The following is a 24,783-nucleotide window of genomic DNA, read 5'->3' on the forward strand; positions in this document are numbered from 1 at the left end:
ACTGGGGCTTAGATGAATGACAGAGAGAGTGCTCAGTAGTTAGGGAAATAGAGCACTCGGTGGGGCTGAAAGTGTAACCAAATCCTTGGGGAACTGCCTCCGGTGAGCAGGACCTGGCTGGCTGGCAGGAGGAAGGGGAGGAGGGGCCATAGGAGTGAAACGGCTCTGGACCAACAGGATTGAGAGACTCCCAGGAACCGCCTTACAGGGATTGCTGTTGACACATTGAGGGCAAAACTCAGCCCGGAGGGCACAGCTTTGCCTACGGGAAGAGAAAAAAATGGATCTCTCTAAGACCTAATTTTATTTCCTATTTCATTTTATTTTTTTCTCTCCCTTTTCCCTCTCTCTCCCCTTCCAAGTTTTACTGCTCTTTCCATTCTCCTCTATGCTATCTATCTCCCTCTCCTTCTTTCTTTTCAAGAGCACCTACCTTCCCCTTCCCCCCAACTTTCATCCCAAGCATTACGTCCTCCATTTCGCGTAACTGTCTAAATGCAAATAGGTGTGCGCCCTCCCCCCGCGCCTGCAAGGTAGGCGGACCTGCAACCCACCAGCAGGTCAGGCCCAGCAACCTGGGAGTGGCACAGCCGCCCCATGCGCCTGCAAGGTAGGCAGACCTGCGATCCACCAGCAGACCAAGCCCAGCGGCCTGCTGAGGGGCAGAGCTACCCCCTCCCCCCACGCCAGCAAGGTAGGCGGAACTGTGACCACCAACAGAACAGGCTCAGTGGCCTGTGGAGGGGCAGAGCTGCCAACAACGCCTGCAAAGTAGGCGGACCTGCGACCCACCAGCAGAGTAGGCCCAGCAACCTGCGGAGGGACAGAGCCGCCCCACGCGCCTGCAAGGTAGGCGGACCTGCAACCCACCAGCAGATCAGGCCCAGCGGCCTGCTGAGGGGCAGAGCCGCGCCCTCCCCCCGCGCCTGCAAGGTAGGCGGATCTGCGACCCACAAGCAGAGCAGGCCCAGCGGCCTGCTGAGGGGCAGATCTGCCCCCTCCCCCCGCGCCAGCAAGGTAAGCAGAACTGTGACCATCAACAGAACAGGCCCAGTGGCCCACGGAGGGGCAAAGCTGCCAACCACGCCTGCAAGGTAGGCGGACCTGTGACCGACCGGCAGAATAGGCCCAGGAACCCACAGAGGGGCAGAGCCACCCCACTTGCCTGCAAGGTAGGCGGACCTGCGACCCACCAACAGAACAGTCCCAGTGGCCTGCAGAAGGGCAGAGCCGCCTCCCGCGCCTGCAAGGTAGGCGGACCTGTGACCCACCAGCAGAACAGACCCAGCGGCATGCGGAGGGGCAGAGCTGCCCCCCCCCCATGCCTGCAAGGTAGGCGGAACTGTGACCACTGACAGAACAGGCCCAGCGACCCGCAGAGGGGCAGAGCCGCCACCCGCGCCTGCAAGGTAGGTGGACCTGTGACCCACCGGCAGAACAGGCCCAGTGGCTTTCAGAGGGGCAGAGCTGCTGCCCACGACTGCAAAGGAGGCGGAACTGCGACCACCAACAGGACAGGCCTAGCGGCCCGCAGATGGGCAGAGCCGCCACCCGCACCTGCAAGGTAGGCGCACCTGCTACCAACTAGCAGAACAGGCCCAGCGGCCTGCCGATGTGGTAGGCACATTGCCCCAATTAGAGGAGGAGCAGAGCCCCTGCCCGCGCCTGTGCAGAAGACTTTGCAACTATACAAGAGTAATACAAATATATAGGGGGAAAATTCAATAACACAACAGTCTCAGTAAGCAGAAAGAAACGCGAACAGTATGAAGAGACAAGGGAAGAAAGGACCACAAGCAATGCAGGTCAACTCAACGTTAGAAGAGGTAATATCTGCAGCAGAAGGGATGTCAGATAAAGAATTCAGGAGATACGTGCTTCAGATGATCTGGAGTCTCAAGGAAGACATTAGACAGCAAAATCAGACAATGAAAGATCTCTTCAACAATGAATTACATAAACAAATCCAGGAAGCAAAAGATCAACTATACAGGGAGAGAGAGGTTATAAAAAACAAACAAACAGAAATCCTAGAAATGCAGGAAGCAATAAACCAACTTAAAAACTCAATTGAGAATACTACCAGCAGAGTAGAATACTTAGAAGATAGAACATCAGACAATGAAGACAAAGTATTTCAATTTGAAAAGAACATAGACAGCTCAGCAAGACTGTTAAGCAACCATGAGCAGAACATCCAAGAGATATGGGATAACATAAAGAGACCAAACTTAAGAGTCATTGGGATACAGGAAGGTATAGAGGTCCAAACCAAAGGAATGAGCAATATATTCAATGAAATAATACGAGAAAACTTCCCAGACTTGAAGAATGAGACAGAATCCCAAATCCTAGAAGCCTACAGGATGCCGAATGTGCAAAATCATAAGAGATCCACACCTAGACACATTATAATGAAGATGCCCAACATACAGAATAAGGAGAGAATTTTAAAAGCTACAAGAGAAAGGAAGCAGATTACATTTAGGGGTAAACCAATCAGGATAACAGCTGATCTCTCAACACAGACTTTGAAAGCTAGAAGAGCCTGGAAAAACATATTTCAAACACTGAAAGAAAATGGGTTCCAACCAAGAATTGTGTATCCAGCAAAATTAAGCTTCAAGATGGAAGATGAAATTAAAACCTTCCACGATAAACAAAAGTTAAAAGAATTTGCAGCTAGAAAACCATCTCTCCAAAAAATCCTCGGCAAAACATTACAGGAAGAGGATATGGAAAATAACAATGAAAACCAACAGTGGGAGGTAGGACAGTAAAGGGGGGAAAATAATCAAAGAGGAAAACAAATCATATTCAGTAACATAAATAAACAAATATGGCTGGAACGATAACCCATATCTCAATAATAACCCTAAATGTTAATGGCTTAAACTCACCAATTAAGAGACACAGGCTAGTAGAATGGATCACAAAACATGACCCAACAATATGCTGCCTACAGGAGACGCATTTGATAGGAAAAGACATACATAGACTGAAGGTGAAAGGTTGGGAAAAATCATATCACTCATATGGACTTCGGAAACAAGCAGGAGTGTCCATACTCATATCAAATAAAATAGATTTCAAGCCAAAGTTAATCAAAAGGGATAAAGAGGGACAATATATACTGCTCAAGGGAACCATACACCAACAAGACATAACAATCATAAATATATATGCCCCAAACAATGGTGCAGCTATGTTCATCAAACAAACTCTTCTCAAGCTCAAGAGTCTAATAGACCACCATACAGTAATCATGGGAGACTTCAAAACACCTCTCTCACCACTGGACAGATCTTCCAAACAAAAGTTGAATAAGGAAACTATAGAACTCAATAACACAATTAACAACCTAGACTTAATGGACATATACAGAATATACCACCCAACATCAAGCAGTTACACTTTTTTCTCAGCAGCACATGGATCCTTCTCAAATATAGATCATATATTATGTCACAGGGCAACTCTTAGACAATATAAAGGAGTAGAGATAATACCATGCATCTTATCTGACCATAATGGAACGAAACTGAAAATCAACGATAAAAGAAGGAAGGAAAAATCATGCATCACTTGGAGAATGAACAATAGGTTACTGAAAGATCAATGGGTTATAGAAGACATCAAGGAGGAAATTAAAAAATTCTTAGAGATAAAGTTCAATGCAATGCCAATCAAAATCCCAACGGCATTTCTTGTAGAAATAGATAAAGCAATCGTGAAATTCATATGGAAAAATAAAAGACCCAGAATAGCAAAAACAATGCTAAGCAGGAAGTGTGAATCAGGTGGTATAGCGATACCAGACTTCAAACTATACTACAGAGCAATAGTAACAAAAACAGCATGGTATTGGTACCAAAACAGGCGGGTGGACCAATGGTACAGAATAGAGGACACAGAAACCAACCCACAAAACTACAACTTTCTTATATTTGATAAAGGGGCTAAAAGCATGCAATGGAGGAAGGATAGCATCTTCAACAAATGGTGCTGGGAAAACTGGAAATGCATATGCAACAAAATGAAACTGAATCCCTTTCTCTCGCCATGCACAAAAGTTAACTCAAAATGGATCAAGGAGCTTGATATCAAATCAGAGACAAGGCATCTGATAGAAGAAAAAGTTGGCTACGACCTACATACTGTGGGGTTGGGCTCCAAATTCCTCAATAGGACACCCATAGCACAAGAGTTAATATCTAGAATCAAAAAATGGGACTTACTCAAACTAAAAAGTTTTTTCTCAGCAAAAGAAACAATAAGAGAGGTAAATAGGGAGCCTACATCATGGGAACAAATCTTACTCCTCACACTTCAGATAGAGCCCTAATATCCAGAGTATATAAAGAACTCAAAAAATTAGACAATAAGATAACAAATAACCCAATCAACAAATGGGCCAAGGACCTAAACAGACACTTCTCAGAGGACATACAATCAATCAACAAGTACATGAAAAAATGCTCACCATCTCTAGCAGTCAGAGAAATGCAAATCAAAACCACCCTAAGATATCATCTCACTCCAGTAAGATTGGCAGCCATTATGAAGTCAAACAACAACAAGTGCTGGCGAGGATGTGGGGAAAAGGGTACACTTGTTCATTGTTGGTGGGACTGCAAATTGGTGCAGCCAATTTGGAAAGCAGTATGGAGTTTTCTTGGAAAGCTGGGAATGGAACCACCATTTGACCCAGCTATTCCCCTTCTCGGTCTATTCCCTAAAGACCTAAAAACAGCATGCTACAGGGACACTGCTACATTGATGTTCATAGCAGTACAATTCACAATAGCAAGACTGTGGAAGCAACCTAGATGCCCTTCAATAGACGAATGGATAAAAAAAAATGTGGCATCTATACACAATGGAGTATTACTCTGCATTAAAAATGACAAAATTATAGAATTTGGAGGGAAATGGATGGCATTAGAGCAGATTATGCTAAGTGAAGCTAGCCAATCCCTAAAAAACAAATGCCAAATGTCTTCTTTGATATAAGGAGAGTAACTAAGAACAGAGTAGGGAAGAAGAGCATGAGAAGATGACTAACATTAAACAGGGATGAGAGGTGGGAGGGAAAGGGAGAGAGAAGGGAAATTGCTTGGAAATGGAAGGAGACCCTCAGGGTTATACAAAATTACATACAAGAGGAAGTGAGGGGAAAGGGAAAAATAATACAAGGGAGAGAAATGATTTACAGTAGAGGGGGGTAGAGAGAGAAGAGGGGAGGGGAGGGGAGGGGAGGGGAGGGGGGATGATAGAGGATAGGAAAGGCAGCAGAATACAACAGACTTGAGTATGTCAATATGTAAATCAGTGGAAGTGTAACTGATGTGATTCTGCAATCTGTATACGGGGTAAAAATGGGAGTTCATAACCCACTTGAATCAAAGTGTGAAATATGATATATCAAGAACTATGTAATGTTTTGAACAACCAATAAAAAAAAAAAAGGTCTACCCTACTTCCTAGCTCACTTTTTCAGCATCAAAAGCACTTTAGGGATTCAGCTCTATAGACAGAACTGTCAGTTCCCTCCTCTGCATCTGCTATAGCCCCCTGTGCTGTCCTAGTTTATTCACACAGCATTTTCCCTCTGGTCAGGGAGTCCTCTGAGCACAACGCTGTGTCTAGTTCATTGTTGTTTCCTTTGGGCCTAGGACTTGGTTGGCACTTAAAATATATGCAACATAAATGAGACAAGGCCATCATATTCTGCTCCAGATACCATATTTTCAAGGCGATGATTTGACACAGTGGAATCTAAAGAAGGAATAGCAATATTAGGTGACTTGACACAAGGAAGTTCTAAAGAACAAACAGCAATACTGGCCTAGAATCCCTGTGATATGAGAAACAGTTCAAAGACAGTCTAAATATATAATCTGAATGAAAGATGTGCATGCACACAGTAAGTACTCAATAAATATTTATTGAATGAAAGAATGAACAAATGAGTCATAATTGCTCTCTCCATATGGAGCTGTCAGGTTGAAGAGAGATTACATGCATGTGAATTATCTGTAGTTCCAGAAACTAGAATATTATATCTAGGGTAGAAGATTTCAGTCCAATAAAATGACGAATTTCCTAACAAGACCAAGAACTTACCAAATTTTACTTTCTTTTAGAGCCTTCTAAAATGATCCTTTTCTTTTTATAAAAACTAAGTAACAATGCCATCTCGGAACTAGTTAGTAAAAATTTTGTGGCAAATGAGAGAAAAAACTAAGATGTTGGTGACTTATTGGCTCCTAAAGGTATCAAAAGAACCCTCCCCTTTCCCTTTCTGTCCCCAGTTCCCATCTGTGTGGCTGCCCATGGAGGGATCTCACAGATCTAATTCATTTCTTCCCAGAGTAAAGACAAAACAGCCTCCTGCTCCAGAAGTGCTCTGATAGGACCAGCTGGGACTGTGGCTAAAAAAACCTTTGTGGTCCTGAGAAAGGCAGTTTCCTGAAGGAACAGAGTATCACATACCAACGTTGGACCCACCATACCTGGGGAAGGAGGCTCCTACTGCAAGAAGACAAGGGCCTGGTTGAGAGAGAGCAGTTTCCCAGACCCCAACTGCCAAGAGTTACCCAAATGAAAAATGATAGCTGGATGACAAAAATAATAGTTATTCACCACAGACCTAAACAATTGTTCTTATTCCAAAACTTACAACTAAGATTCAACATTGCATTTACATATAATGTAAATTCAGCTTACAACTACTGTTTATTATATACTCCCAAGAAACACAACCCACATTTCACTAACCTGATAATAATTCACTATTCCTATCACACAGACTAGAAGACTTTTTGATGCTGACTTTATTTATTAATTTATTCTTAAAAAGTTATTCAATTAAGGATAGAATGATGAAGAAAACTCTCCTTGAAAAGCCCATAATCTTATGCAGAAGGAAGCCAAGTAAAAAAAAACAATCACAAAGCAGGTGAAAAATACTATAATGAAGAAAACTATATCTATTTTATTGTATAGAGATATAAAAGGATAAAATGAAACAGTTTAATTAAGCTTCTTTATGATTAAATATCAGTTTTCTTCATTTACTTGACTAGGTGTCTCTTCGAGTTATAAAGCAGATTGGGAGGAAGGTTATTTTTGCTGGAGTACCATCCATTTCCCCCACTGGCATACATACCAGAAGAAAAGAATCTGCTTGCTTGGAGTCTCAATTTCAAACCTAACAAAGAGATAAATATGACATTACAACACTCACACTGAAATCAGCACCTTCTAGAGACACAGAAAACACAACCAATGACTTCAGGTCAAACGAGTGATACTCATCAAAGTCTGGAGCTATAAGGAATAAAATAGGAGAAAGGGAGCAGGGTGTAGTGGTGCAGGCCTGTAATCCCATTGGCATGGGAGGTTTGTTAGTTCAAAGCCAGCCTCAGCAACAGCAACTCAATGAGTCCCTGTCTCTAAATAAAATACAAAATAGGGCTGGGAATGTGGCTCAGTGGTTGAGTGCCCCTGAATTTAATCCCCAGTATCCCCTGCCAAAAAAGGGGAGAAAATGAGGAGATTAGCAGTGTCATGATTCCCATGCTATTCCATCCCTTCTGTTACTCATGGTTCTGACTTGGGTCCTCTGTATTCACTTATTTTTCTTGGGTTGCTGCTTCAATTTTTTTTTGCATTCCCACAAAGTTATGATCTCTCAGGTATTATCTTTGCTGCAGATATATATGCATATGTTTTTCTTTTTCTTTTCTTTTTTTTTTTTTGTCTGCAGTGACAGGACATGCTACTCCTTCTCCCAGAATCTGAGCTAAATGAGAAGGTGATTATCATTCTTTTCTTAGAACATAAATGCTTTCTCTTACTTCCCTCTCCAGACTTGGCCATATAGTCAGTTTATTTTGCTCCTAAATAATGGTGGAAACCTGGCTTACCACAATTCTGATTTCTGCTTTTCACCTGATTTTTTTTTAATGTGTTCCTATTGCTTTTTAAAGTCTTGGTTGTTGTTGATAAGTAGTGCACTGTATTTACAGAGGGTTTTTTTTTTTTTTTTTTTTTTAAATCTAGAAAATTGCTGTGAATAACTTTGTTACTCCTTTTGCAGAAAGCACAGATGTGCTACCCTCAGGTGACCTAAGAGGCAATGGGTTCCATTGTAATTGCTGGCCCACATTGTGGGCCCAGCTGGACGGACATTTTAATTTCTGCCTCTTTTGTGGCTTCCATTATCCTGGGGGCCAAGGTATAAACGTGTCTGGAATCACAATTTGTGGAAGGTTAGTAAAATTTTGGAACTGAGCCAGGATCATTCAGTGCTTGGGATGGATTTTTTGGAGACTCTCCAAATATATGGGTTGTTCATTTGTGCCATGTGGGAAGACTTGAGTCTCCAATAGACAGTTAAAATAAAATGTTGCTTACTGCAGCCTAGCTGTACAATGGAAAAAAACTGAGGTGAGCAGTTTGGAGAGAGTGGCTTCTGTGCCTTAGAAGGCTTGTTACTTTGAGGAGGGCTGCTTGAGTGTGCTAAAGCTTTAGGAAGCTTAGGAAGCAGTTACTATATAAAGGATGATTTAAGGGGAAATGATGGCTTAGACTGAGAAGGCTCTGGTTTTTGACATATGCTATCTCTACCCAAAAGGTAGTCCTATGTAATGAATAAAAGCAGGGCCCTTTGGTTCTGCCTGGGCTGGTATTCCAGCTCTACCTCTTATCAACTGTACAAAAATCTTCCTTACTTATGATATTATGAAGTTAGGGTGAAATAGTTAATGCATATAAATGTTTAGCATAAAACTGACACACAACAGTTCTGCTACATCTTGTAGAAAGACAAAATACTATAACCCCATAGTTTTATAAAGTTTTGGGGTCTCTAACTACCTTGGGAATTTGATTAAAACTATGGATCCTTGTTCCTCATGGAAAAAATGCACATATACAAAATGTTTATATACAGATTTAGGAAACTCAAATATACAAGGTAGTACAACCATCAACTTTAGGTCAAGACTCTGTTCCACAGTAATCCCATTCCAAAAAGAGAATGAAGTCTTCAGTTTTTATGTTCTATAATTTTCAATAATCTATAATCATAATACCATAATTTTTAAATTTGTGAAGGATCTAGTAAGATACCAAAATAAATCTTTTATTTTATTTAAAAAATTGTTTAGGAGTAACGTAATAAGATCCTTGGAAAATACTTGATGTGCAGATATACAGGGAACTCATCAATTTTGTATTTCTATAACTTTTTTAAAACATAAATTTTTTCTTTATCCACTATCCTTCATGTTTGAGATATCTCTTAAATTTTGGCATATTTCTACATTGCCACTAATCCTGGTCTCTGAGATATGTTTATAATCCTCAGAAATCTATGTATATGCAAAGCACTTTGATGGATAAAATGATCTTTTTCTCCTGTGTATTTTAATTGCTATATTAAAGTTTACTCAGTCATACCTATTTGACACTGGGAAAAAGAGAGAATATAGTCCTCAATTTAATGGAAAATAGCCTTATTGCAATGCAATACTAGACTAATACCTTCATCAGATAGAAATTATAGAAATTCAAATGAACAAAGAGGTACTGAATACATACAATGGAAAAGGCTCCATTCCATGGCATTTGGTATACATGATGAACAGATCCTAGAGATATGTCCCCCCAGGGAGCTTACAGTCTAACAGTAAAAATGGTCTTTTCTTTCTAAAGAATATGGCTGGGGTTGAGATTTTGTTCCTGGACAAAGCCAGAGGTAAACTCCAAGTATTTCCATTACTACCCCTCAAGGACACTTGTTTTAAAAATAGCTGATTCAATGTGGGCAGCACCAAACACAGAATGTCCAAAGAATGTTCAGGTAAAATCCCACCCACAACTTCCCCCGAGACAGGAGTGTGACTACAGGTAGCAAGCAGGCCATGTTTAGGTGAGTCTTTCTAAGCTTAAAAATATTTTTAAGCTCTTCTACTTTGCTACCAGAATAATTTGGATGACTTTTGAGAATTTGAACAACAGAGCCCAAGTTCTGGAGTTTAGTAGTTTGCTATAGTTACAAAGTGGCAGAGGTAGGGCAGATGATGAAGAAAGAAGCAGATTAATAAAAGGAATATAAGCCTGGAACATGAAAAATTAGAAGTAGATCAGATAAGTGATAGGGTGAAAGGGAGGAGACATTAAAAGGTCTTGTAATCACAAAACATTGTTGAAACTGCTCATGGAAACCAGAAGCAGGGATGACACAGTCTGATTAGCTCTGGAATTCACCTGATCTCACTCTAGAAGGGGGGCAAATGATGTTGAAGTTCTGAATAAGGATGTGGAGAAGCAACTGCTTGATGGGCTAAAAAGCTGTAAGTGAAAGGCAGAAATTTTGCTTATAAGTCTGAGGACAGAGAAGTCAACCTAAATGAGGTGCATCATTAGTTTAAGAGAGCAAAATCATTTACTTACGACCTAGTAATGCAGTGACCCTACACATGTGCCCTCATAATTCAAAGACCACAATATTTTTGGCAGATGAATTGCTTGTCTCTTCTCACAGTGAATGCTTTGATAAACAACAGTATAAATATCCTGTCGCCTGGCTTCTTGGTTTTATAAACAATCAGGAAACAAATAAGGCATTTGCCTGATGACCAATACAGACTCACAAATAAATTTCTATAAACAGAAGAAGGCAGAACCCATGGCAGATGGTGTAGGCTTTCCATACCTACTGCTTATACCAACCAGAGAACCCTCTCAGTCCAGCCCTATCTTTAAAAAAGCCAGGCCTATTTATAATATGGTTAGGCTCTTTCCAGAGTAATAAGGGGTATTTTAGTTGTAGGTGGACACAATACCTTTATTTTATTTTTATGTGGTGCTGAGGATTGAACCCAGTGCACTGTCTCACACGTGCCTCAGTGCCTCACTAAGCCCCAGCCCCAGCCCCCATACTACCCTTTTGATGTTGTTCACATTGCAAATGGTAGTTGCCTCCTGCAGAGTAAAATTGGAATCATTAGCTGTGACTAGTAAGCAATCTTGAATTATTCCAAAGCACTCTACCTCAGAGTTCCAGCCCTTAAGTGGTAATAACATTTCCTTTCCATTACCTGGTAAACTGAAATTCTTTATCCAAAAGCTTAAAGAATGATTCCTATTTTAACTTAGGAAAAAAAATGTTGATAATAGGACTCATAAATGTTATATACTCACACTGGATGCCCACATACACTTATTTGTAGACACATGCAAACCCAAACTCTAGACATCTTCCTTGAGAGATTTGAATGAAAGATGCATTCTTGTCATTTAATTTTCCACGTCCTTAGCCTCATCATTATTCAACAGTATTCTGACACTAAGTTTTCTCTTAGAAGGTGATTGGGTAGACTCATAGAAGACCAAAATGTACTTTGCAAATACACATGCAATAAAAATGTTTAATGATAAACCCTGCATGTTATCAAGCACTTGAGGACTTTTAAATCAAAACAACCTACCTTGGTAAAAGTATCAGGGAACCTAAAATCAGGGACATTAAAATTTAAGGAAGGTTCAATCACTACTGAAGAAGATACATTATTGTTATATGAATTTTTAAAATAATAAATGTAGCTAACACTCATAATAGGAGAGACACTGTTCTAAGCCCTTTACTTGTTCTTTGCATTTATTCCTCACAAAATTCTATGAAATAAGTACTAAAAACTGAAGTTTGAAGAGTTTTTGAATAGTGACTAGATTATACAATATGACAGCAGAAAACAGCCACAAAAATTTCAGTTTTGCCTTTATAGAAGTACTGGACAATCCATCTCAGGTCACAGTTAAAATTATGTGTATAATATGAAACTGTTTCCATCTGCTTCCATTCCTAGACATTGTAGTTCCCCATAGACCTCAATCTCTAGATGTTCATGTCTTCACAAAGAAACAAAGTACAAAGTGACAAGTCTTGTATATACAGAAAGAGCAGCCCATTTTCTCAACATCAAGGCCAGCACAATCACAGCCCTTCTAGTATTGCCCAGGGAGGCCTTTTGCTTTTCTTCACCATTCCTGCAAAGATGAGCTCATGGGGCAAGACAAGTACCTCCTTTATCTTCCACGGGCTTAGCAAATCCTAAGAACAATTTCACCTAGGAGATAGCAAATGGGTTCAAGGGTTGCAAGAGTTAACTATGAAAGTGAGCCTAGTATAAACAAGAGAGAGACAGAGTGATTAAGAGTGTGGCTCCAGCAGAGACCAGGAATATGGTATACAGGAATGGAAACCAAGAAAATTCCAGATCTACTAAGATTGGCTAAGACTTGCTCCTCTAAAGCTAGTGATTAGTTCTATAGAAACATATCAGTTAGCTGTTAAGGCACATTCCTCATCTGGAAAATTGGGTCAAAGGAAAATGTTTATACATGTTTGTATTTCCAAAACAAAATGACTTCCTAGTATATACCTGATAGATCCCCTTTGTACCCCACAGAAACATCACAGTGATCTTTAACCTATCTCCTGACAGAAAACTGTCCTCATTCACTTTATCTTTTTTCTTGACTACTTAATTCTTGGAAAATTTTTCTTTTACTTTTTAAAAAATCTTTTTGGTTCATAAACTCTAGAAAATTATTAAACTGGGCCTGCAGGTATTAAGTCTGAATGAAGGATAATGAGTGGAAAGGGAGAACACTTTTACCTTTCCAAGTTTTCTTTTGAGGCAATTGATAGCATATACATATTAGAATTACTTTCGTATTAACTCTGAAGAGGAGAAGCAATTTAAGTAAAAGATTACAGATCACTCTTCTCTAATGAATAACAAAAAGAGGTTCTATAATTTGAGGTTTCAGCAGAGCAGATTTTCTTCATGAAACATAGGCTGTAAGAATATTTTATGTGCAAAAACTTACATGGGGCTTTCTGGTCCAGTCAGTTCTAGTTCTGTCTTTCAGAATGTCTTACTTTCACATCCATTTACTAATGAGAACTAAGAGTAATATTTCATATTTATAAGTGCCCAATAATGAAAAAGAAGGAAGACTGTTTTGGTCAGTTTCTTTTGGTTGAAAGGATCCCAGGTACATTTAGTTACTTCAAAAATTAGCAGTGGGAGGAGATTAGGTTGTGTGAAGGGAATTATTACAAGGATACACAGGGACTAGAAGTGGAACACACCAAAATGTAAGGCAATTCTAAGTACTGGAGTCTTCATGTCTTTGCCATCTTTCTATGCCTTGCCTCACCCTTCTTCCCCTGCCAGCTCTTTACTCTCTGATCTGTTTCTGCATAGTTTTAGTTCACGTATGGTTATAACATTCTCTGACAATCTGACTTTGCTGTCAACTGGCTTAGTATTTAGTTTATCAGTGTTGATTTTCCAAGAAAGGGATCTGATTGGTTCAGACTATCATTTTAAACTATTCCATACAAAGAATGGCCAGGCCAAAGAATGGTTCTGCAGGTCAAATATCTACCCCTTGGTTTGCTCATCTTAGACAAGGTACAACCACATTTAATAGAGGATGATATTGAGTATGACTGTGCAGAATGAGGCCACCAGCTCAAAGACTTCCTTAGAGAAGGATAGAATTGGTGTGAAGTTGACATAAACATTTCAAATGTGTTGGCAGATTATGTGGGAACAAGTTTATTAGCAAAATTGAGTTAGTTGCAATAGACCTGGATTTGCCTTGATATAGCATGTGAAAATAACAAAAGCACCTTTCCCACAACTAAAAGTCTTCAGACTTTTATCTCAAACATTTGGAATTTTAGAGTGCCAATGAACATACTTTTCCTTATGTAAAGATCACTTATTTGCTTTATGTTAGAGTAACATACTAGTGGGAAATAACATATTAAAATAGGGATAATGAATACTTCTTCGCTTGATCCCATAGAATTCATTTCAATAGAAATCCAATTCACAGAGGTGACCAAACTATATTGGGTGAATATATGGGAGCTCTAAGTCAATTAACCTGACAGTTCAGCAACCTAACACAGAGAATTTATTCAAAGAATATTATAATAATGACTGAATAATGCCAAGGTGGAATCATATAACACTGTAAATGCAGGTTATATGAAGAAAATCTGGGTTCAGATCACAGCTCTGCTTTGAAAAACTGTGTGACTTTGATCAAACTTTCATCCCTTTGAATCATAAAAAATGCAGATTATATAACCACTTGACAAAGGTTTTATAAATAGTAGGCAAGATAATGTATGTAAGCTACTGCATGATTGACATGTAGTAAATACTCAGTAAATGGAAGTGGCTGCTTCTATTACTCTATATATGATGATTATCAACACCATGGGTATTACAGGGATTAGAAAACACAGATTAGAGATATAAGGGTTCTATTTTCAAGAACTTTACAGTTTTGAGTGCATACATATAACTTGCAACACATAAAAGGAACTCAGAAGAGTGGTAGGTTAAGTGTAAAATACTAAATGTGAGACAATAAAGCTAACTAATATTCTTTAATCAGGAAAAGGAAGTTAAAATTCTAGTGAAGTTTTAATAGGGGTAGTGCTCTTAGGAAAAACAATGAGGGATCTCATACTATAGCCAAGATTTATAGGAGTTTTGTAAATGGAGCATGAACTATAATAAAAGGGGAAATTGAAGCATTAAGGTGAGAGTTGCAAGAGGAGAGGAGTCCTCTTAGATGCAATACTTGAGAGTTACTGTTGAAAACTAGGGAGGGTATGCACACTAGTTGGGTATACATTTCACTTTGTCTGGGAAGCCTAGACCTGGTTAGAGTTCCTTGCTGGGTATTGCCTGCCTGTGTTTTCTCTACTATAACAATCATTACATAGGGGCATTACTTGTTTAGAGTCCATTTTCTTGGCAGTTTTAGATTCTGACTCTCATGCTTACCACTCTGATTAGCCAAGTGTCTGGCACATGGTAAGCACTACATAAACATATGCTGAATGAACAAATGCATTAATGCAAGAATGAGTTGAGTAATTAACATGGAATTAAGAGGTGATTGCATCATATGCTGTTCTGTATTGTTCTCTAGTGTTTATAGGGGCTAATCCTATCTTCCTGTTGACACTGTAAACTGTACTGAAACACAGCAACACTACCACGGGAAGGCATCCAGTTACAGACAAACATGTTCAAAAGATCTTTCTGAGTTCTTTGCTAATAATCTCTTTTTTTCTCTATTCTCCATATTCTATTTATCCTTTATACCAATGCAAAGACTCACTATGAGATTAGAAGCTTGTCTTATAATGAGTGAATTAAGGAGTATCTTGACAGCATATATCTCAAGGTATACTCTTCCAACCTGGCAGCCTTCTAGAATCTCACATTGCTGTTGATTCCAAGCTTTCAGGTGATACAGGAATGCATCAACTGAAGCCAAATTTTTATCTTTGAAGTGCTATCTTTGTTGTTATCATTTGGTGTTACAGAGATTTTCTTCTTGCTAACAAGTTCAGTTTTACCTTTGCATGAAAGTATGTTTATAATTTAAAGATAATTTGAGAACTTTTTGTAGGTAAAAATGATGTGTTCAATTGATTTCTAGTTAACAAACTCTGGTACGGTCAATCATTTCATCCAATGAGCCTTTTGAACACCTCTCAGATTCCAAGTAGTGGAAAAACTCAGATGAATAAGACTCACTGCTGAAGATGCTCAAAGTCTGGATGTACCATAGCCACATTTGTAGGATCTGAAAGGTGACATTCAGAATATTCCCTTCTAGGGGTTCCCTCCAATCCCTCTTCAGTCCTATGTGTTGGTTCCCTGCAAATACCTTACAACAGAATAAGACTTCTAATTCAACAAATTATAACCCCTCCATAGTCCCATTAACTAGCCTTTACTCCAAGCTACCTTATTCTCATGTGGATTTTTCTATTTTATTCTATAGTTCTCCTTTTCTAAAACCTAGACTGTGTATTTCATGGTTATCTTTCTGTGAGACATACAAAATATTTCTGTCTCAAAAAGACATTGAAAACTTGGGACAGTAAATGTAGAACATCAAGGAGGTAAAGAGGGAAAATCCCTCAGCAAACAAAGGAAAACCAACACACTTGTAGAGAGTCTGGAGAATAGACTCCTTTTTTCTTTCTCTCTGCCTACTTGAAGAAATTCTCCCATTTCTTCTGTTTACACTAGCTTCTCATAGAAATACTAAGACAAAACAAATTCACAGAATTATAGTTCAAAATCATATTTTGAAAAGTCCAAGGAGCTCTTTAAAAATCTTAACTCAGATCTGGTTTAATCATGAATTCAGTGAAGTTTCAACGTTAGGGTTCATCACTACCATCGACTCCTCTCATGGCCCTGGGAGAGGTCCAAGCAATGTATTCACAAGGTCAAATTTTAAAAAGTAAACTCTTTTACCATTGTTGGCTAAGACCACAGTTTCTTTGTATTCTGATTTTCATCTTTTTCCTCATGCTGGAGGCACTGGAGAAGCTGTGGTTATATTTGTTGATCTGGTGAAGGGGAGGTTGAGATGGGCATAAGTTTATCTTGTTAGAGTGAGCTATATTTATGTGGATCGCAGTCATTTCAGAGTATGATAAGTCATTTCTAGTTAGTCCCTATGGAAGAATGGGTTCAAGTAATATTTCCAATATGCACTAGGTCAAGCATCATGTCACAAGGCAGGGTTATTCACATTTCGTGATAAACATGTGTCCCAGAACACACAGCACTGAGAGTATTTGCTAGTGGAAAGACTGGATATCTTTCCATTCTCTCTAAAAAAAAGATGATATTGCAAAAAATTATTATCATATGAAAAGGAAATCAGACTATTCAGCTCCAAAGATGTAGTAATTAATTTAGGGTTGTGCCAGGCAGTTAATAACATTTTCTTATTAATCCAATTTTGTGATTTGTTTGGTATTTTTAGCTTTTTAACTATGATTTTGTTACTGAATTTAAAATAAATATTTACTTTCATAACTAATTTTGCATCTACAATATTAAATTCTTTTCTCAAAGAAGATCCCATAGTATGTAAGTTTCAAGTCCCCACAGAACCTGGATTTGTCCCTGATCCAACTTAATTATCCCTTCATCTTTAGAAGAGTTCTCTTCACATTTCAAGAAAACTGAAGGCCAATATCATATAGTTCATAGCAGCACTGTACAAACTCCAGACCTTCTGACTTCCTCTCCATTGCTGTTATTACCCTATATTGTTTCACTTTTGAGAATAAGTATCATGAAAGTCAAAGACCTTCAATGAAAAAAAAAAGGCAAGTAAAGAAATCTCCTGATGACAATTTATAATAATAGGACTTATATAGCATTTCTTATATGCTAGTGGTTGTTTTAAGGTGCTTACATAGAACTCAATCTTTTTTTTTTTTTTTTTTTTTTAAAGAGAGAGTTAGAGAGAGGGGGAGAGAGAGAGAGAGAGAGAGAGAGAGAGAGAGAGAGAATTTTTAATATTTATTTATTTTTTCTTAATTCTCGGCGGACACAACATCTTTGTTTGTATGTGGTGCTGAGGATCGAACCCGGGCCGCACGCACGCCAGGCGAGCGCACTACCGCTTGAGCCACATCCCCAGCCCAAGAACTCAATCTTCAAAACAATTTCATGACTAAGCTAATCATATTATCCTCATTTTTCAGATAATGAAAATTGAAACAAAAAGGTGAAGCAAGGCTAGAGTTGTGGCTTAGTGATAGAGCGCTTGTCTAGTACATGTGAGGCACTGAGTCCTTTGATCCTCAGAACCACTTAAAAATAAATAAAGGTATTGTGTCCACCTCCAACTAAAAAATATTTTTTTAAAAAATGGTGAAGCATACAGACCGAGTTCACACAGTGTGGGGAAAGCATGACATTCTTTGTTTTGTGGCAGCTTGCAGCAAACATTTATTGAGTGCTTACAGTGTTACAGTCACTTTGCCAAGCATTACAATTCATTATAGTATTCTATCTTTACAATCACCCTTTGAGATATGTAGCATGACTCTTATCTTGCAGTTGAAGAAATTTAAGTATAGAGATATTTAGTCATTTTAAGTAAGTAAGGGGCAAAGTAAGTACTTGATTCATCTCTGACTCCAAAGTCTGGGCTCTTAGCTTCTATGTGATACTGCCCATCAAAAAAAAAAAAAAAAAAATATCCTCAATGCACCTGCCATGGTTTCCTTGACCTTCCATTATTGCCACATCCATTCCCTATGGTTTCTTTCTTTTAAAGCAACAATTGGAATGGGCATGTGGACAGGGTTAGGATCAGGAATGGGGATAGCAGCATAAAGAATAGTAGGCCCTGTCCTGGCAATTCTGATATACATACTGTGTATACCTAAAATCAGGGCACCTGCCATCATCATACACCAAGATGTTCCTTTCACTTGACCCCTTTCTTCAACTTTTGCAATGGTCAAGAGATGACAAATTCATTTTTAATTTATGTTCTATGATAAAATTATGAATAACTATGAACAGATATGTAATTTAGATACTGGGGAAAGTTTATAGAAGTAGCAAACTCAAATCCATACTAAGGTTAGGGAAAATAATACAAATAAAATAGCAAGAATGTAATGCCAGGGTGTGTCAGGGATAATAGTAGAGTAGAAAGTGCACATCTAAACCGAATAGCAGATACTGAGAGCAACAGAGGGTTGCCAGGTGGGAATATGAACCCAGGGTGACTAGATCTGACAATTAAAAAAAAAATCTAGATTTTTGGTATAAGCATATCTCCTAAATTGTAAATATTTTAAAGCAGTTCATTTTTATTTTATTTTTTTGCTTTTTAAATTGATTTTTTAAAAAAATAAATGACAGCAGAATGCATTACAATTCTTATTACACATATACAGCACAATTTTTCATATCTCTGGTTGTATTTAAAGTATGTTGACACCAATTCGTATCTTCATACATGTACTTTGAATAATGATGTTCATCACATTCCACCATCCTTGTTAACCCCCTGCCCCCTCCCTTTCCCTCCCACCCCTCTGCCCTACCTAGAATTCATCTATTCCTCCCATGCTCCCCCTCCCTACCCTACTATGAGTCAGCCTCCTTATATCAGAGGAAACATTCAGCATTTGTTTTTTTTTTTGGAATTGGCTGACTTCACTTAGCACTATCTTCTCCAATGCCATCCATTTACCTGCAAATGCCATAATTTTATTCTCTTTTATTGCTGAGTAAAATTCCATTGTGTATATATGCCACATTTTTTTTTATTCATTCATCCACTGAAGGGCATCTAGGTTGGCTCCACAGTTTAGCTATTGTGAATTGTGCTGCTATAAACATTGATGTGGCTGTGTCCCTGTAGTATGCTGTTTTTAAGTCCTTTGGGTATAGACTGAAGAGAGGGATAGCTTGGGTCAAATGGTGGTTCCATTCCCAGATTTCCAAGGAATCTCCATATTAAAGCAGTTCATTTTTAAAAAGCACTAAACCAGCTGACACTGCAGGCCAAACAAACAAACAAACAAACTTCACATCTGTAGGACTTTTATTTGTAGCCTGTTTTATAATGGGTGAAGTCAGAAAAATCTGAGATGGCAAGTTAAAAAGGCTGAAAAGAATTAGTGGAATATTTGTTTTTTGAAAAATGTACTTTGGTTAGAATAATTTATGTGGTGGAGGTGGATGATTGAGGGATGGAATGGGAACTAATTAAACCAGTGGCCTTTTTGGAGCTGATCCTCTTCTTTCCCCCTTTGGAGTAGTATTGGTCTTGGACCATAAGGAAAAATAGCAAGAACCTAATTAACAGCTCTAAGGTAGCAATCAATTTACAATTGTGTGAAGTGCAAATTCCTTTGGGCAAGAAATAAATTACAGTATTTGCAAATTTGTAAACAATATAGCACTTTTTCCTGAATGTATTGGGTTTCTCCAGAAAAATAAAAACAAATTTGAAAAAGGAAAATGCTAGGAAAATAACCTATTGACCCAAGAAATGAAATTTTAAAAGTATCTTTAGTAATTGATTTTCTCCATTAAATTCTTAGGAAATATAGGGGGTCCCAGTTTTTAGGTCAATAGAATGAGAGTGTCTAGAAAGTAAACAAACAATTCAAATCCTTAGTCACAGTATATGATTGACTGGGTATCTTCTTTCAAAAGAGCTGAACATAAAAATTTTCCCTCAGTCCTCCCTATATCCCTAATTTGTGCCAAGAACTTCATTCTAAAAAAGAGATAGTAAGCCACAAGCCATAATCACATGTGGAGAGCCACAGCCCAAGGGGCCCCAGCAAACTTCCAGCTGCCAGCAAACTTTCAGACTGCCAGCTGATGATTGGCTCACAGTGGCCCCAGTAACATCTAGCTGATTGGCTCCTCTGCGGTGATGCTCATTGGGGGACTTCTTTGGCTCCGCCCACACGACCCAGCCAATCGGCATCAACAGCAGGAGGATTGTGGGAGGTGGTGAGGCTTGTGTTAGTGGGAGAGGTTTGTGGGAAGCCGGTGGTGGTGGCAGTTGGGCTCTGAAGGTTTTCCTGAGGAGCTGTTTTGTTTGGCATGTGTGGTTCTAAAAATAAAGTTCGTTTCTTTTGACAAGTGGCTCCTGAATTGTGCCTAGCCAGACTGTGGCAATAACCAATGTTTAATGTAACAAAGAGCATCAGTGACAAAGACATTAACTCAATCTTTCTGCTCCACATAAGTAGTTTTTATAAACAATTCTATTCATAAATGTTTACCAGAATCATTTTATAAGATCCAATATCTGTTATTAGAGAGACCCTGAAAGAATGTATGGTTTATTTAGAAAAGTAAGAGCGCTAATTCAAGATTTTATCCATTTTTAAGGACTTAGCTGCAGGCTGAGCGAGAAGCCAAGCATGCAAACTAAATGTAACTCCTTCCCTGCCCTCCAGGGGTTCAAAGCCTAAAGAGAAAACAGTTTACACCAATCATTTCGGTAGTGAGTTTGTTGGTAAAGAAGCTTGGCTCTCCATGGATACTTGGACTGATGCTTGACTCTATCAGGAAATCATTGAACAGCAAAAGAAAATCAATTACCAAGCAGAAGGAGGGGAAAGGCATTAGAGGCAGAGGTAGGTGGAATATTAATGACCTTATGCAGGAGAATGACAGATAAAATTTGTGCTTTCAAATGATTGCTTTTTCCTATGTTCTTTTTCAAACCATTTCACAAAATATTTTTAGCAAGTCACTCAAGAGCCTTAAAATATATTCATACCTTTTTACTCAGAAATTGCAAGTCTAGGAATCAGAGATGCTGCCAGAAATTTATATATGAGGAAGTGTATCACAGCATTATTATAGTCAGAAACAATCCCCATGTTCATCAATGAGTAATGGTTAAACAAACTTACGGTACGTCCAAGCCATAGGTCTACACAATCATCAAGCGATTTTATGTATTCCTCATTAAAAAAAGAAAATCACAGTTTGAAATAATATTTCAAAACAAGCAAAAATGAATATGAAATACATTTCAAGATGATGGAAAATGTTTCATGAAGTGTCATCCTAATTGTAATAAAAACAAAAAGCTCTCAACCTTGTTTTTTTTTTTTTTTAAATATTTATTTATTTATTTTTTGTTTTTTTTGGCGGACACAACATCTTTGTATGTGGTGCTGAGGATCGAACCCGGGCCGCACGCACGCCAGGTGAGCGCGCTACCGCTTGAGCCACATCCCCAGCCCTCAACCTTGTTTATAATTTTCACCCATATCCTATTTTTCTAAAGTTCTTCCTTATTTTAGACATACCAGAAAATGAAATGGGAGGAGTTTCTGTTTGTTTTGTGTGAAATCAAAGGAATTTACTTTCAATTCTTTTCCTCTTATCAGTGATCCTGACTTGGGGCAAATCATTTACTAAGTCACATTCTCATGATTGTATCCATGCTGGCCAGGACCTAAAAGAAGACCAGGTGAGGAAGTGTTCAGATGCTGGATTCTCCCAGGAGAGGGAACAAATATGATGGGAGTGAGAATTGAGGGTGTGAAGACCAGAAAGGGTAGCTGCTGTGTACTGAGAATGAGTTACCAGCATTGAGAATTGAAAGGATGGAAATTAAGAACTGTCCTGATGCACTACCTGATTAATAGCCAAATGAAGAGCACTAAAAAGATGTTATTAAAGTTTGGAGGAGCGTTGTAGTGGACAGAGCCCCTCAGGTATCTGACCAGGTATCACTGAAGATATTCAGGCCCTAAAACTTCCCTTTTGGTCATCTTTGTTAGAGGGCATAATTGTGCAGGATTGGCCCTCTTGCCTATCATTTATTGCAAAAGGGTTTGAGCTGTTAGGCGAAAAAAAAAAACTTATAAAAAGAACATATTAGAAAATAATTTGAAGTTAAAACACTATTTGAGAAAATTCAAACTGTGTACAAAAATTCACTTCATCCATCAACTCTCCTTCCTTCTAAAATGTACTCATATAAAATATGCTTTAAAAGACAGAACAAGCCAGGAATATAGCCCAAGAAATTTACCACTAAATGAGGACACATATGTGTTTTAGTTCTTGGAAAAACTGTGCCTTGCTGACTTTTTGCCTGGATTTCTTGGTTCTCTGCACTGAAGGGCATGTGGTAATTTCTCCCTCCGATAAATTTTCTTGCTTTTACAGTTTCTTCTTCTAACTGAATGTTAAGCACCTTTCCCACACTATTGCTATTCTAGGTTATGTAGGTCTACACAATCATCAAGCAACCTTCAGCAATCACTAACTAAATGGATCGAGACATTTACCCAACCACAAAACTTAGACCGTTTGGGGATTTTCCAGTCTAATTTAATCTATATAAACCTGACACCAGCAGATTTTCATTTCCTTTGTTCCTTGTGTAGACTTGGTTTAACGTGTTAGTCTCTAAAAGGGAGAGTGGAGACAGCTGTTGAGAAATGAGGAGATTGGCAGTTATAAACACGCAATTTGGTCTAATAGCTTTGATATGCTAAACTTGCTAGCTCCTCCAAGTGTACCTTCCTGATTTTGCATCACAACACACCGAATCCCAAAGGAAGCCACGATAGATTTTTAAAATTAAAAATAAAAAGAAATGCAAACCAGTGGAACGGTTCTTTTAAATCATCTCCAACAGATTCATTCTACGAGCTGCAGGCCCGCACAAATCCTGGTACACTAGAGACCTTTAAAAGAGGAGAAGCCAAGAATACTGATCAGGTTCTAAAAAGCGAAAACAGGTGATGTCATAACGCACACTCCTGTGTGATCACTGCCAAGGCCGCGTGGGGAGCTGCGGCTCCAAAGAGCACCGAGCTCTGCGCCAGCCGGCAATCCGAGTTATCTCCGGGGCCCGGCGGTCACCGGTGAGCACCCGGCACCAATCAGGTTCTTGCTCAGCTCCTGCCTTTGTTCTCACTGGGGAGCAGGTTTCGGGCATCTATCATCCCCCGCAATACGCATTCTGCCCGCACGCGCGTTGCTGGCCCCCTCGGTATACCTGGCACCCGCATTTGTTTGTCCCTCCGCACCTTGTCAGCCAGAGCTTTCAGCTGTTACATCTGCCTTCTTGCCTCAGAGTGGACGTAAAACCCTTGACTCACCATTTTTAGCTTTGGGAGAAGCTGGTCCTGCCCAATCGTTTTAGGTGGCAATTTGTTCTCCGAAGCTACCTTCCCAGGGAGGGCTCTGTGCTCTGCATGTATCTGACCGGCTGCTTAAGAATGGACTTTGGAGTAAGAAGAAAAACCTCTCTTTGGTCATTTCGTGTTTTCACTGCTAAGAGTACTGTGAGAAGGTGCTTCAGAGAAGAAGCGGAAACTGCTAAACCCGATATGTCTCCCCCCTCCCCCACCAACTGGATTATTGTATAAATATGCCTCAGACATCTACCCCCATCCCATTCTCAAGCCTCAGGTAACGAACTAGTCTTTTACACAAGTCTCACAATAAATGACGCATAAAGTTCTTTGAGATCTCTGGATGCAAAGTGCATCAAGACTGCAGCCTCCTTTAGAGCTAAGCTTAGATTTTTGGCTGAGGGAAAGCCCACCACTGCCCCGAAGGAAGGAACGCCTTAATCTCTACCCTTCTCTCACCCCCACACCACCCCTTTCTCCAGAAATCAGAAAATGTTTAGCTCAATCGTAGACGCTCTAGCGAGCTCTAGCTTCCAGCTATTTATCTCACTTTCCTCACCATTTCTGTAGAGACCTAGGAGAGGGGCGTGGCTTGATTTGGGGGTGGAGCTGATCTGCCAGTGTTATTTGCATATAACACACCCTCTTTTTCTTATTGGCGGAGCCGTGCACATTGTATTCCCTCCCACATCACTACCTAACCCGCCATCTCCCTTCAGTTCTGAGCCTCGGAGATAAACTTAACTTGCCCGGAGATTCAAGGCATTTTCAGCCTCTGCGATTGGCCGGTGAGGCTCTCAGCCAAGCCCTAGAAGCTCATTGGCTGCGGCCAAGCGCTCCGGGGGCGTGGCTAGAGCTGCCGATTAGCGGGAGGGGGCGGTACCGGAGTGTGGTGGTGGTGAAGGTGGTGGGACGGCGGGGGCGGGGCCCGCACTGAGGCGCTGCGGCGGCGGCGGCGGCTGTGGTGGCGGCTGCTCGTCCTAGGCTGGCGGGGGCGGGGGTCTGAGGATGGGGGCGGGAGGAACAACGGGCCGGTGAGGAGCAGCCGCCGCCGTCTCTGCCGTCGCTCCGACAGCCGTCGCCGGTGGTCGCCTCGCGCACCCCGGCTTGCTTTCGGGCCGCTGCCTTCCATCTCCACATCCCGCCCGGAGGAAGCTGAGGCTGAAGCTCGACCGGGGGACGGTCCGGCCCTGCATCTGCGCGAC

At 39.9% G+C, this 24,783-nt stretch overlaps 1 long non-coding RNA gene across 1 annotated transcript in view; it reads right to left on the reverse strand.

Annotated features, from left to right (window-relative positions):
* LOC308642878 overlaps positions 1-23,128 on the reverse strand; it is a 49,245-nt gene extending 26,117 nt beyond the window's left edge. The window contains exons 1-2 of the long non-coding RNA XR_014020658.1: positions 23,043-23,128; positions 7,172-7,213 (exon numbers count right to left, since the gene is read on the reverse strand). This is a non-coding gene — a long non-coding RNA (uncharacterized lncRNA). The remainder of the gene's footprint in view (positions 1-7,171; positions 7,214-23,042) is intronic.
* Positions 23,129-24,783: the final 1,655 nt, after the last annotated feature.

Source organism: Spermophilus citellus (genome assembly GCF_964194105.1).
Source record: "Spermophilus citellus genome assembly, chromosome: 2".
Classification (NCBI taxonomy): domain Eukaryota; kingdom Metazoa; phylum Chordata; class Mammalia; order Rodentia; family Sciuridae; genus Spermophilus; species Spermophilus citellus.